The following is a 14,517-nucleotide window of genomic DNA, read 5'->3' as shown; positions in this document are numbered from 1 at the left end:
TACCAACCAAATAAAGAGATCATAAAAGCACTAAAGCTTTTATTGCTATTACCATCAAATTTTGAAAACATAAAGGTACAAGTAACTTCACAATCACTTCACAAGAGAAAAGAGGTTCAATCTCTTTAGCATGGTATTCAAACCATCAATTCACAATTAGTAATTATTCTTATGAAGGGAATAATCTCAAGTATTTGTCTAGTTATTTCCTTATTTAACTCAATGCAACATTTTCTCCATGAGGGAATTCTTGGAACATGGAATAAATTGGCAAATAGATAGTCATACCTTTAAGGAGTAAAAAAGTTTGACTTTACAGAAAGCCGAACCACTTAACTTGAACTAGGAATGAATTGGGCTCTAAGGAAAGGAAATTTATGTACACTCAGTGAACAGCTTACTAAATCAACTTCAAGTCAATTTAGTCTAACTGCTGGTCATGTTTTAATATCATGTCTTAACTCCAGGAACTTATCTCTCACTTTATTCCCTGTTGCTTGAGCCTCTTACTTAGACTTAATTGCCAAACTGGTCTCTGTCTGGTGTCCACACTCCTCCCCATTCACACCAAGTTCATGTCTGACACACTCGCTTTTCCTAGTCCTGATTCCTATCTCACCCCACTCTAACATCTTTCAGACCTTGGAATTCAGAATTCAGATATAAAACCAAGCATCTCAGACTAGATCCCTGAATATCCTGACAGTGACCATTCGCAGATTAGACCTTTACCTATTTCAAACAGTAAGACCTCCTTCATACCATTTCTCTGGGCCTTGCAGAGACATGTGCCTGGCATTCATCCTAGACCTTCCCTGAAACCAACAGCTCAATTGTTCTGGACATTCTCTTACTGCTAGGACCTGCCTAGACCGCTTGTCAAGTGTAGTCTCTGGGAAGCAGTCATCTGCCATTCTTTAAATGCCAAGTTCTGACAAGAATGGTCCTAGGCCCTACAGAAAACACAAATCTGTACAGGACATGATTCACACCTTCCAGAAGCTTATGCTCCAGGGAGGGAAGCTAAGTATAACTACAACAAGACTCAATATGTACTAAAGGCTTAAAGAAGCAGAAGAAAGAGGTTTATTTGTATTTTTTTGTATAGTACTTGAGCAGGGCCATAAAGGATAAAGATTATTTTAATGCACTGAGATTGAACAGTGACGTATGGAAAATAGACATTTAAAGTGGTGAGAAAAGGATAGAGTGGAGAAGTCAGAAAGGGTACAAAATTTTCTATTAAAAAAAATAAAAATAAAAACCCAGCTGGGCACAGCGGCTCATACCTGTAATCCCAGCACTTTGGGGGGCCGAGGTGGGCAGATCACGAGGTCAGGAGATGGAGACCATCCTGGCTAACATGATGAAACCCTGTTTCTACTAAAAATATAAAAAATTAGCCGGGCATGGTGGCAGGTGCCTGTGGTCCCAGCTACTCAGGAGGCTGAGGCAGGAGAATGGCGTGAACCCGGGAGGCGGAGCTTGCAGTGAGTCGAGATTGGTCATTGCACTCCAGCCTGGGTGACAGAATGAGACTCCGTCTCAAAAAAAAAAAAGAAAAAAATTCAGTAAGTTGTTAGATGTGACTAAAATGTAGGGGAATATACAGGAAACAAATAATCTAAAGCCAGGTCAGGATCAAGTGGGGTTCCATTTAGTGGCAGAGGAGCCACTGAAGACATGTGAGTCAGGAAATACGGTACAGCATTAGGTCATTCCTTTATTCTCATATTCTGCAATTAATAAAAACTAAAATATTTTTAAAGCATAAACTTGGATATTTGTTTTGATAAGAAATACAATCTTCCAGACTCAAAAAGAAATCTAAATATCTGACAGTGGTGTTCCAAAGTGCTTTCTAACAGTGGAAAGTTGGCAAATAAACCTGGCACCTCCAAGCAAAATAAGAAGCATCTCATTTAGCTACCTATTTCTATTGATTGAAAATTGACCTTCCTTCCAGTAGATGAAGGAGTTACTGAGCAGCAGTTATGCCCATAATCCATTAATAACCAAACACTCAAAACAAAGTAGATTTTTTTTAAAACCTAGCACATAAAGCTAAGCCGTATGTACTGACGACTTTACTTTTAAACTATAAATTATGCACATGAATCAACTATGCAACCTATGTACTAATTTTATACTACAAAAAAATCTCAGAATAATCTTTTCAAATGAGTAAACATTACAGAAAGCTACTTCCCAATATTCCTTTCCCATACGTTTTGCATAGTCCTCTCCTTTGTTTTTAAAGGTTTCTTTTCTTCCTCCTACTTTATTCCAGCCATTACCTCTCTCTTAAAATTGCCACTGCCATCTAGGTTTTCCTCTCTCACTTCTGCTGTGGTCCCTTTTTAAATTGTAATCATTTCACTCACTTTCAGCTATCTACCAACAACTCCCAAATTTCTCTTTCTTCGGTCTGTGAATTGATAACACCAAGTAGGAAAATGGGAAGAAAAATAAAGAAACAAAAAGACGAATTATAAAGGGAATGTAATCACAGAGTCACTCATCTTACAGCTGCCAGAAGGCTCCAAAGATCACATGGTCTATCCTCAAATTTCAGGCAAGTATGCCTCTCAAGTTCAGAGAAGGCTCACCTCGATTTGAAACTGACTTTACACCAAGTCTGTGCAGTCAACTGGATCATCTTTCAAACATTCTCAAAATGCATATGCAAATACCCCACAAAGTTCAAAAGTTAGAAAATGTGGAAATGCTGACATTTTGGGGATGACAACCCACAACACAAACACAAAAGGGGCTAGGCATGGTAGTACTGCCCTGCCAGGGACCACACACTAAGAGACAAAAGTCTCAACATTTTCTAACCAGATACCATTAGTACATCATTACAGACCACGCTTCTTATATTATCTGAACCATTAACCACACTATTATTATTCTCCCCTAGACCAGGCACTCAATTCTTAAACTGAGTTCCACATATATTACATTTAGCTCACACTAAGTGTCAGAACTTATGTTTGGCATTTGAAAAATAAAAAAAAAATACACCTGGACTTGACCCACTATTTGAAAACTTTCTATGTCAAGCTGCATCTTCTTATAACAAATAAAAGAGAACGGGAAAATGGTCATAAACAACAAGGGCTTGTGCTGTTCATAAACTCCAAATTTTTTTAAAAGGTGAAAACAAATCGCTGGTAGAAAACAGTTTTAAAATTATCAAACAGGCTTTTGAATAAAGAGCATCACCACTTGGACGCAAAGGTTGTATCTACTGACAAGGAGGGAAGTTAGAAGGGACTCAAGTGCCTGTCACTTGTTATCAAAGTCCCAGATAGAAATAAGACAGTCATGGAAAAAGGAACAGGTTACTCATCATAATGTTCTTGAACACTTTCCAGCATGGCCAGACATGCAAGACAGGAAAGTCTGGTGGAGTCGAGCTGTGAAACAAGATAAAGAGAACTACAGGTAGGTAATGGTAACTAGAGGCAAAAACCCTAAGTGGCAAGGCAAAGAGCTTTTGCCCCTGTGCAAAAAAAAAAAACACCTCAGGAGCAAGGGAAGTGGTAAACTTTCACACCCAGTTGAGAGAAATTTTGTAAAAATGCCAAAAATGGTGAGAACAGCACACAGCCTAAGCAGTCCAGTAACAAGGGACCGTTTGGTTGAGAAGGAACTAAAACTAACACTTAGATGTACTATTTTCTTTCACCTTGCTTGAAGTGGCATTTTCTCTCCTGTGATTATCATTATCATGCTACTGAGTGCATATCGTATAAGATGCCTCGGGTGCCTTTATCTCTCAGACACAACCCCCACACAATCTTAAAATCTGCTGTTAAGACCAAAAACATCAGAAATTTGAAAAATATTTTCAAAGTAAAGAATCTGAATAGAAAAGCATAGATTCTACTTGTGGAATTTTAAGTGTAAGAGTGATAAGCAGCAGAGATGAGGTCATGAGGATGTCCTTATAAGTAGAGAAGAGACACAAGTGAAAACACATAGGAAGAACCTGCATGTCAGAGGCAGAGAATGGAGTGATATGTCCACAAGCCAAGGAAAGACAAGGACTGCTGCCAACACCAGAAGCTAAGAGAAAGGCATGAGCCACATTCTCCCTTAAGCCTTCAGAGAGAACACGGCACTGTCAACACCTTGACTTCTGACTTCTGGCCTGCAGAACTGTGACAGAATAAATCTGTCGTTTTATACCATCCAGTTTGTAATAATTTGATACAGCAGTTACAGGAAACTAATGAAGGCCTATCTCATTTTATTGTGCTTCACACATTGTGTTTTTTATAAACTGAAGGTTTGTGGCAACCCTATGTGAAGTTAGTCTGTTAGTGTCATTTTTCCAATAGCATGTGCTCACTTCATATCTCTGTGCCACATTTTGGATATTCTTGCAATAATTCAAACTATTTCACTATTATTATATCTTTTATGGTGGTCTGTGATCAGCAATCTTTGATGCTACTGTATTTGTTTTGGGGCTCCATGAATCATGTCCAAATAAAACAGTAAACTTAATGATACGTGGTGTTATGTTCTGACTGCTTCACTGCACCAGCCGTTCCCATCTCTCTCCCTCTCCTTGGGCCTCACTATTCCCTGAGACACAACAATAATGAAAATTAAGCCAATTAATAACCCTACAATGGCCTCCAAGTGTTCCAGTGAAAGAAAGAGTCACCCATCTCTCACTTTAAATCAAAAGCTGGAAATGATTAAGCTTAGTGAGAAAGGCATGTCAAAGGTCAAGACAGGTCAGAAGCTAGTAGGTCAGAAGCTAGGCCTCTGGAGTCAAATAGCCAAGTTGTGAATGCAAAAGAGAAGTTCTCGAAGGAAATTCAAAGTGCTAGTCCAAAATGGTACATTATCAGTGGTTGTTGAAGCTCGGAGATGGTCTATGACACTATTTTGTTTATTTTGAATGTGTTTAAAACCTTCTATAACAAGTAAAACATCTGTATAAAAATACAAAGAAAAAAGTGATACTCAGTGAACACATGAATGATAAGAAATGAAACAGCCTTACTGCTGAGACAGAGAAAGTTTTAATGGTTTGGATAAAAGATCAAACCAGTCACATTTCCTTAAATCAAAGCCTAATCCAGGGCAAGGCACTAACTCCCTTCAGCTCTGTGAAGGCTGAAAGTGGTGAGAAAGCTGCAGAAGAAAAAATGGAGTTAACAGAAGTTGGTCCATGAAGTCCAAGGAAATATGCCATCTCTATCATATAAAAATGCAAGCTGAAGCAGCAATTGCTGAAGTAGAAGCTACAGCAAGGTATCCAGAAGATCTAGCTAAGATCATTGATAAAGGTGGCTACACTAAACAACAGATTTCCAATATGGATAAAACAGCCTTCGATTTGAAAAAGATGCCATCTAGGACTTTTATAGCTACAGAGAGGTCAATGCCTCGCTTCAAGAACAGGCTCTCATTAAGGGCTGACGCAGCTGGTGAACCCAATGCTCATTTACCATCCCCTGAAAATCCTAGGGCCCTTAACATAATTATGCTAAATCTACTCTGCCTGTGTGCTGTAAGTGGAAAGACAAAACCTGGGCAACATCACATCGGTTTACAGCATGATTATTTGAGCCTTTTAAGTTGAGCATTTTAAGCCCACTGTTGAGACCAACTGCTCAGAAAAAGATTTCTTTCAAAATATGACTCCTAATTGACAATGTACCTAGTCACCAAGAGCTCTGATGGAAATATACAAGATGATTAATGTTGTTTTCATGCCTACTGACACAACATCCATTCTACAGCCCATGAATCAAGGAATAATCCACTTTCAAGTCTTCTTATCCAAGAGTAAGAAATACATTTCTTAAATCTATAGCTGTCATAAACAGTCATCAATATGATAGATCTAGGCAAAGCAAACTGAAAACCTTCTGAAAAGGATTCACCATTCTAGATGCCATTAGAAACAATTGTCATTCATGGAAGTCAAAATATCAATGTCAATAGGAGTTTGGAAGAAGTTGATTCCAACTCTCATGGATGACTTTGAGGGATTCAAGATTTCAGTGAAGGAAGTCACTACAAATATGGTGGAAATAGCAAGAGAACTAGAATTAAAAGTGAGCCTGAAGATGTAACTGAATTGCTACAATCCCATGATAAAAGTTTAATGGATGAGGAGTTGCTTTTTATAAATGAGTAAAGAAAGTGATGTCTCAAGACAGAATCTACTCCTGATGAAAATGCTGTGAACATGGCTAAAACAACAACATAGGATTTAGAATATTCCATAAACTTATAAGCAGCAGCAGGGTTTGAGAGGATTGACTCCAATTGTAAAAGATGTTCTACTCTGGGTAAAATGCTATCAAACAGCATCATATGCTACAGAGAAATCTTTCATGAAAGAAAGAGTCAATTGATGTGGCAAGCTTTATGGCTGTCTAATTTTAAGAAAATGCGACAGCCACCAGCCTTCAGTGACCATCACCTTGATCATTTAGCAGCCATCAACACCGAGGCAAGACCCTCCACCAGCAAAAATACTATGAACTGCTGAAGGTTCAGATGATCATTAGCATTTTTTGCCAATAAAATATTTTTTAATTATGTATATTTTTAGACATAATGCTATTGCATACTTTATAGATTACAGAATAGTGTAACTCTAACTTTCATATGCACTTGGAAACCAAAAAATTCATCTGACTCACTTTATTGCAAGATTCACTTTATTGCAGTGGTCTAGAATAGAACCTGCAACATCTCTGAAAAATGCCTATATAGAGTCAGGGCCCAGAGCATCATTTCCAGGACCATAATAGAACAGGGTATGGTTCTAGGGTCCCCCAAATAGCAGCATTTTTCTTACTGTAACTGTATCTTGATCAGAGCAGTGGCTGTATGGCCCTAAACTGGTGGCCTTCTGATCACAGAAGAGACAGCACCTCCCTTGGGGGCCTGGTACTGGGCTATTCTGCTGGAAGCTCAAACTCCCTCACAACCATTAAACACTATTAAATGTTCAGTAACAAATTCCTTTCCACTTAAAAAAAAAAAAAATTAGAGGAGTAAACGGGAGAACTATGTAGCTAAAGACAATCTTCATTGACAGCTGATTTGTTGTTGCTGTTATTGTTGTTTTATTTTTAAGTAGAGATGGGGTTTTGTCATGTTTCCCAGGCTGTTCTCAAACTCCTGGGCTCGAGCAATCCGCTCAACTTTGTTCTCCAAAGCACTGGGATTACAGGTGTCAGCCACAGCGCCCAGCCAACAGCTGACATTGTAAATACTCAAAGTCATAAAATAAGAGTGAAGGTGAAAACAGTATGCCATTCAACATTAAAAAATATTTCTTAACAGTAAATACCTTATTAAAACTTCATTTTAAATGCATTTTGAGAATAGAAAAAAAATGGCAGTTTTCACCTACCACCAGACTATTCTAAACATATTCTAACAACAAAGATGGTGATGAAAACAAAGGAAGTCAATCTGTAGGCCATGAAAAATAAGAAATAATTTGTTCCATAAACCAATCCTCCCCCGGGCAAAATCTTCTTATATAAGACCTTTTAATTTACATGTATTTATTGACTAACAAACCACGCCTAGAAATAAACTGTTTGGAATAAAGATATACTATTTGCCTAAAACAAATGACCTATTCTAGGTGGCTTTCTATTTTTTTTTATTTTATTTTTTTAAAGACGGGGACTCACTCTGTCACCAGGCTGGAGTGCGGTGGCATTATCACAGTTCACTGCAGCCTCAAAATCCTAGGTTCAAGCCATCCTCCAGGCCCGAGCAATCCTCCTGCCTCAGCCTCCCAAGTAGCTGGGATTACACGTGCGTGCCACCAAGCCCAACTAATTTTTTTTAATTTTTTGTAGTGACAGGGTCTCACTATGTTGATCAGGCTGGTGTTGAACTCCAGGTCTCAAGCAATCTTCCCACCTTGGACTTCCAAAGTGCTGAGATTACAGGTTTGAGCCACTGTGCCTGGTATCATATTATTTTACTATATGGTCCAGCAGTTAGATGTAAAGGCAATACAAGATTAGGAATTCATTACATTTTAGAAGTATAACAATTTTTCATAAACACAGCTATTCAGTTTTTCCAACCATAATATAATAAAGGACATATGGCTTTGTTACGATTATAACCATAATAAAATGTATAGTAATTTGCCTAGGTAAATATAAGGATATAGGGAAATATTTCAACAATTAAAAAAAAGAAACAATTTTAAGCATGCTAGGAAGAACATTTTTAATTTTGCCATTTTTTTTTGAATCTGTATTTAAAGATCTTTTTGCAACTCACATTATTTGTAGTCCATAATATAACCCCCTGCCAAGCCTCTTGTGCCTTTTTCTGCCTGAGAACCTATGGATTGCTGGCTCTCCCCACCCTCCAAAGAAAGTCATAAAAACTAACTCAAATGTGGGAACCAATGAATTCTGAATATGGAAATCACAGGGCAAAGGAAAAGGAGAATTCAAGCAGAGGAAGTGGGAACGGCAGAAGTGGGAAGCAGCCCATTAAGACAAAACTGGGCCAAGGCAGAGTGGGTGACAGGACCTGTCATCAGAACAAACTGACAACAGGAGATGTGTTTCCCACCCCTGAAGGTCCTAAGAACAGGGAAGTAAGTGAAATGAAACTAACACTGGGCCTGCTACCACACATTTACAAAGATATTTTCATTTACTCCTCAAAGTAACTTTATGAGTTGGGACAACTACAGTCTGAATAAAATAAGCAACTCAACCAAGGTCATAAAGTAGGCAACGACAACCCTGGAGTTTTGTGCCTAGTCTTTTCCACATAATGGCAAACACAGATAATGATAATACATGTGCAGCAGAGTCAGATAAAGAGAAGAGACTGCTTGTAGCTGGTGGCAACCAGCCAGGAATTCTGATTGTCCCAGGTCCTACCTGGACTTCCCCCAGGGCTAAGGGGTCAAAAGTCCAGCACACACAAAACCCGCTCCTGGTTAGAGCTGAGAAAGTGTACTGTGTAATTTTTACAAAGCTGTTGCATTTTCCATTCTGCTCTATGCTGCTCAGTAGCTACACCCAGGTAAGTCTACAGCTAATTCTTTTCAGAGCAAAGGTCAGACGTACCTCTACCCGAGGCCAAACATACCTTGACTGTAGGCCCTCTGCTAACGCACAGGCTCTTTCCAGTATTTTTTTTTACTGAGGGAGGGGGTGGAGTGGGGGTGGGGGGGAGTCTTTTATGAAAGACTAAGTTAATGTTTCCTAAAAAGAAAAAAATTTGCCCACCCTCTTGCTCATGTCAAAAATTTCCTCTAAAGTAGACAAAGGTAGTCATACCAGTAGGCTTAAAATAAAAACGAGACAAGCAGATGAGTAAGTTTTGGTATGTTTCTTTGTCTAGTAGTTTTCATTTATTAAAGATAAATGACTGACATTAGATTCTACGTCGCTTTAGTAAGAAGCAGGGAGCCACAGAGAGGCATTAATCCAATGTCACAGGATAGGAGTGGGATCCCCCAGAAGCAAAGAATGGTGAAGAAACCTGAAAAGGTGGATAAACCTAAAAGAGGTTCATATGTTGACAAACTCTGAAATGAAACACAAAATGTGGAAATGGATAGCTGGGCATTATTCTGAGGGAACTGTGGAAGATCAACAAATTGTCACAAGAGTATAAGGACAAAAACAAAATATAAAACGCTGTTGTGGAAAATTCCGTATCAACCCAAACGTCAATGGCATAGCACCATATTTAGACCTCTGGTATTATCTTCTAGAGCAGGGGAAAGCTACCAGCCTATTTGTATAAATAAAGTTTTATTTGAACACACCTATGCCCACTTGGTCAGGTACTGTATTTGGCTACAATGGCAGCAGATGCAATCACAGGACTCACAAAGCCAGAAATATTTACTATGTGACCCTTCAGAGAAAAAATTTGTGAACCACTATTCTACAAAAAAGTAGACTGGACTGAAAAAGTAGCCCTTACCTACTACCAACAGAAGACTAGTAACAAGATTTACAAAAAGGCCTATTTCCATTATGTAACCTAAAACACGTATTTCTAAATTATTTTTATAGACCGCTAAAATCAGTTTTGTTCATGTATATATTGTTCTGCTTAACACTTTGATAGCTATTACAACAAAACCACTCATTGTATAACCTCATTACCTAAATAGTATAGCAGGGCAGTTATTTTCAAAAAGGTTAAAAAAGAAGTTACCCTGCTCAAAAATATTAATTAAGGAATGCTTCATGATCATCTGTCCTTCTCATTCCCACTGCCCACTGAAAAGCATGAAATATATTCTCTAAGTGTTTTCTTCAGAATAAAAATTTGTGAAAATACATAACACCTAGGAATAATCAAACTATTAATTACCAAAGGAGAACTCAGCAGTTTAGAAGTTTTATAACTCTGAGATTGAATTGTATCAATTTTGAAAATTCTGAATTGCCATTATATTCTGCAAATGCATATATTTGATTACAATTATGTAACCGAACGTTATTCATCCATATTGCCTATAAAAATGGGTGGGGGGGGAGAATTAAATTGAAAAAGTCTCAAAAGAGTAAAGAAATGCGTCTTAAAACATCTTGCTATATATTTATATAAATGCTGAAGTGCTGACAAAACAATTCAGAGCAAACAGTAATCATACATGTCATTTCCAAGACACCCTTAAGTCGTACATTAAGTTTGATATGTTTTATAAACGATGCACTGAAATACCTACCCTCGTAATTTCCAACAAATATTCGAAGGGGTAAACATTTTAATGTGAATGAAACTGGGAATGAGGACAGAGTGTTGTTTTGTGCAGCTGCAGCTGCAGCTACACTGTGCATTTTTTAAATACTACACTGTGTATTTTTAAAATACCGAAGCCTATTTAAAAAAAAAAAAAAAAAAAATCAAGGGAAACAAAACCTGAAAGACATTTTGGAATTACCTACTTAACTTTTTTTTCCCCCAAAAGTGCATAATCACTAACACTGGCCCTGCTCTCAGGCCCAGTTCTCAGGTACCCTGAATGGTGGCGATGTTTGTAATACTACAGAGATACATTCTTACAACATCAGATAGTTCCTAGGAAAATAGTGTTTGGTTCTGGAAACACTGTAAAAGTCTCTAATGTCATCTCAGACCACATATTTAAGTGAAAAAAAGTTTATATTTCAGTAAATTCGCAATACTTGAGGGGAAAAAAAAAGAATACTTAAACGTTTACAATAAGAGCCCAAAACTATCAACTGCAAGCACCAGGAAAGATTTGGGGGGATAGGGTCGTTATGAGATTAAGTACTTATTTACACAAACTGTAACTGCACTGGACTTCTGGTCATTACAATGCAATGCTGATTTTTAATTTATTAATCAGGTATGTTAGCTATAGAGTCATCAAATCTCCCCTCCTCCACTAGTCCACAGCCATCATACCATAAGTGCTTTCCTCAATCTTGGGGTAAGTGCTGTTTTACTGGGATGGAAACGAACTCGAATTTGTCCAGACAGGAAAATATGAAAGAGGGAAAGGAATGGTGGGTGCTACAAGTATTATCTAAATAAATAGTAGTTCATACTATAAAATGAGTCTGTACGCTTGGAAATAAAGTTAGTCTTGTTAAACTGGTAAGATGTTTAACCTTGGAAAGATTCCCAAGAAGCTGTGAAAACGCCTAACGATTTAGATTCTGACATTTAGTGGTTTTCATTTTCAGATAATTGCAGAGTAAAACCCCCTCAGTCACATGGCCTATATTTAGTCTGAACAACTTCGCTTATCTACTATAAACTTTCAGTAGAACTAGTTAAGTTCTAGGTGCAGCCGAATCACGAAACGGGACACCTAGGATGGCTCAGGGAAAACTGAAGCCCCCTCCCCCTTTATTTATTTATTTATTTCTCCAGACTGGCCCTCAGCCTGACTTAGCTCCCGCACACATCCCTGGAGAAAGAACTAACGCGGCCTTCTCCGAGCCCCAGGCTGGAGTAGGAAGTATCCGCCCTCCCGAACGCGAGGTCCTCGCTGCGCATTGGCTGCGAAGGCCGTCAATGCTCTGGAGGGCGGAGCCTCCCGCCACCCAGCGGAATCTCAGGCCCGTACCTCCAAGAGGGTCCCCGAGCTCCCGAGCTCCGGGCTCCCGGGCTCCCGGGCTCCTTCCTTCCCCTGAACACTACCCCACACACACACTGGCCCCGAGAAGGCAACTAGCCTCCTCAAAGGGTTCCTTTGCCTTTTTATTTCGCAGGCCTTCCTCTCGCCCCATACAGTTTCTGCCCCTTTGACTCCTCCGATAGGCAAAGCTTTTTCAAAGCTCCAACACCTCTCCCCTACCCCAGCCAGCTCTCGGTGCGAGACCAAATAGAGGATGCCGCTGTTTTAGGAGTGAAGCAAGCTGTGGACTGGATCTCGCCGAAAGAGAAGATTCCTTGCTCTGGAAATAAAATAACTGCTGAGATTTTAAGTTAACTGTTTCAAGAGCTCTTGGCCATCACCAAGTGTTACAAACCAAGAATACTCAGCGGCCATTCAACAAGAGTTGCCACAAAGCATTAGAGGGTTAACTGTATCTCTTGTTTTACTGTTCACCGTTTTCAGGGTTTGACCGGTTGTCCCAAACATTCTGTAGTTTTTGAGTGCAAGTACTATGCCATTCTTCGACCACACCACCAGCAGCTTAAGGTCCTGAACAGAACATATTTATAACACACACACTCTGTACTTTAATTCTCTAACGCAACCTGACAAGACATACTGCTGTTGCCTGGAGGGAGTGTGCATACCCTTAAAACTGTAAATTCCTTGGAGGAGGAATTAGAAACAGTGGTTCCAATTATGATGGGTACATTAGGCTCTACAAACTATGGAAATCTGATGTTTTCAATTGCATCCTTGAGCTCGTTAACCTAAAAGGAGAATAACCATTTTATTTCTGTGTATTTCTAATTTTCAGTTCAGTCACCAGAATTGCGCAAGGACAGCAGCATGTATCTTACTGTAAACTAAGTATATTTTTAGCATTTCTCCCCAATGAGGACTACAGCTAGGCGGGAACACGATTCATCGGCTAATACATCATCTCTCCGCCACCCCAGTACGCTCCCAATGCAAGACTAGAGGATGCTGCGGTTTTAGGAGTGAAGGCCTACAGTGTAAAAGAGGCAACAGAAGTTCTTTAGCTCTCAAGGCAGCATCCTCTAGGTTGTGCTCGCTTCCTTACACTGTTCTGTGGTCATACGGTCTTGTCACTTTTCTCTGTTTTCCTTTGGCTCCCCTTCTCTGACTTTGGCCTCAGTTTTCAATTTCTTTTCCATTGCCACCATCACCAGCAATGTTCGCTATTGCCTCGCAATCCCTCTCTCTGACATTTTGTAATCCCGAGTCTCTCCCAAGTTCATTCTCCAACAGACCTCTCACGCTCCCTGTACTTCTGAGGCCACTTCGGATTCTCCCCTATCTGCCGGCTCCCACCACCCACTCTCCCAGCGCACTTCACTTTCCTAAGTCGGGCTGCTGCCGAATCCTGACAGGTGGACATCACCAATCCGCGAGAGATAAATAACCGACGTCGCCAATGAGCATCCGCCGGGAGGCGGGACTTCGCTTAAGTTCCTCAGGTCCTGAAACCAAAGACCTGTTGCCGCCGCCGCGGTGGCCGCTGAGTTTCTTAGTTACCGCGGCGCCCTTGGCGGCCTCGGGCCTCCAGAGCCGGTGCCAGGTATGAAGTTTCCTGCCGCCCCCTCCCACCGCTGCCAACGAACAAGACCGAAACCCCCATCCGTCTCGAACGCGGCGCGCCCCGCCCCACCTACCCCGAGCGAGGGGATCCCGGAGGCCGCCCCGCGCGGTCCCGACCTCCCTCTCCCGGCCCGACTCCCGCAGGCGGCCCCTCCCGGCAGGAGCTGGCCATTCCGGGCGCCTGAACCCTAGGCAGCGACTCACCAGGAAGTTGGGAGTTTTCCGTTCTCCCGCCCGCGAGGGACCTTGGGCGGGCGGGTGGCTCGGCGCGGCGCCGTCGGAAAGCGCGCTGGACCGGGGGCTGAGGCTGCAAGGCCCGGAGCCGATCGGCCACCTCCCGCCGCGCCGCCCCGGCGGACGCTGCAGGCGCGGGGCACCCACCCTGCGCACTGCGAGGCGCGTCCGGAGTGCGAACCTAGCGGCGGCCCATCCTCCCGCGACTCCCGCTCCTCCTTCTGCGGCCGCCGCTGTCAGGAGTGTAAACATCCCGGCATCCCCGAGGAGAGGGGCGGGGCGGGCGCCGGCCCCTCCCCGCGCCGTGGGTCCCGGCAGGCTGCCCGATGGAGGCTTCCCGCCTGCATCACCGGCGCTCCATGAAGTGGGGGAAGCTTCGGCGGTTTCCCTACTGGAGCCGGGGCCCCTCTCTTCCGGTTGTCAGGCCTAGCGTGGTGCGGGACACCGCGTCTGGCCCCCTGAGCCCTCTTCCCCGGCTTCAGGCCAACTTCCCACCGAACCCAGGGTCGGCTGCTTTTTAAGAACTTGTGTTTTCTTCTTTTATATGTAAGTGA

General features: G+C 41.4%; 1 protein-coding gene across 1 annotated transcript in view; it reads right to left on the bottom strand.

Moving 5' to 3' along the window:
* Positions 1–14,224, bottom strand: part of NEK7 (NIMA related kinase 7) — a 149,422-nt gene extending 135,198 nt beyond the window's left edge. Inside the window, exon 1 of the mRNA XM_010358241.2 lies at positions 13,934–14,224. The gene's annotated coding sequence lies outside the window, so the exon portion shown is untranslated. The remainder of the gene's footprint in view (positions 1–13,933) is intronic.
* Between the last annotated feature and the right edge of the window lie 293 nt (positions 14,225–14,517).

The sequence above is a fragment of the Rhinopithecus roxellana genome, chromosome 1, assembly GCF_007565055.1.
Source record: "Rhinopithecus roxellana isolate Shanxi Qingling chromosome 1, ASM756505v1, whole genome shotgun sequence".
Lineage (NCBI taxonomy): Eukaryota > Metazoa > Chordata > Mammalia > Primates > Cercopithecidae > Rhinopithecus > Rhinopithecus roxellana.
Note: the sequence above shows the minus strand (reverse complement) of the source record. Positions and strands in the feature narration are given on the sequence as shown.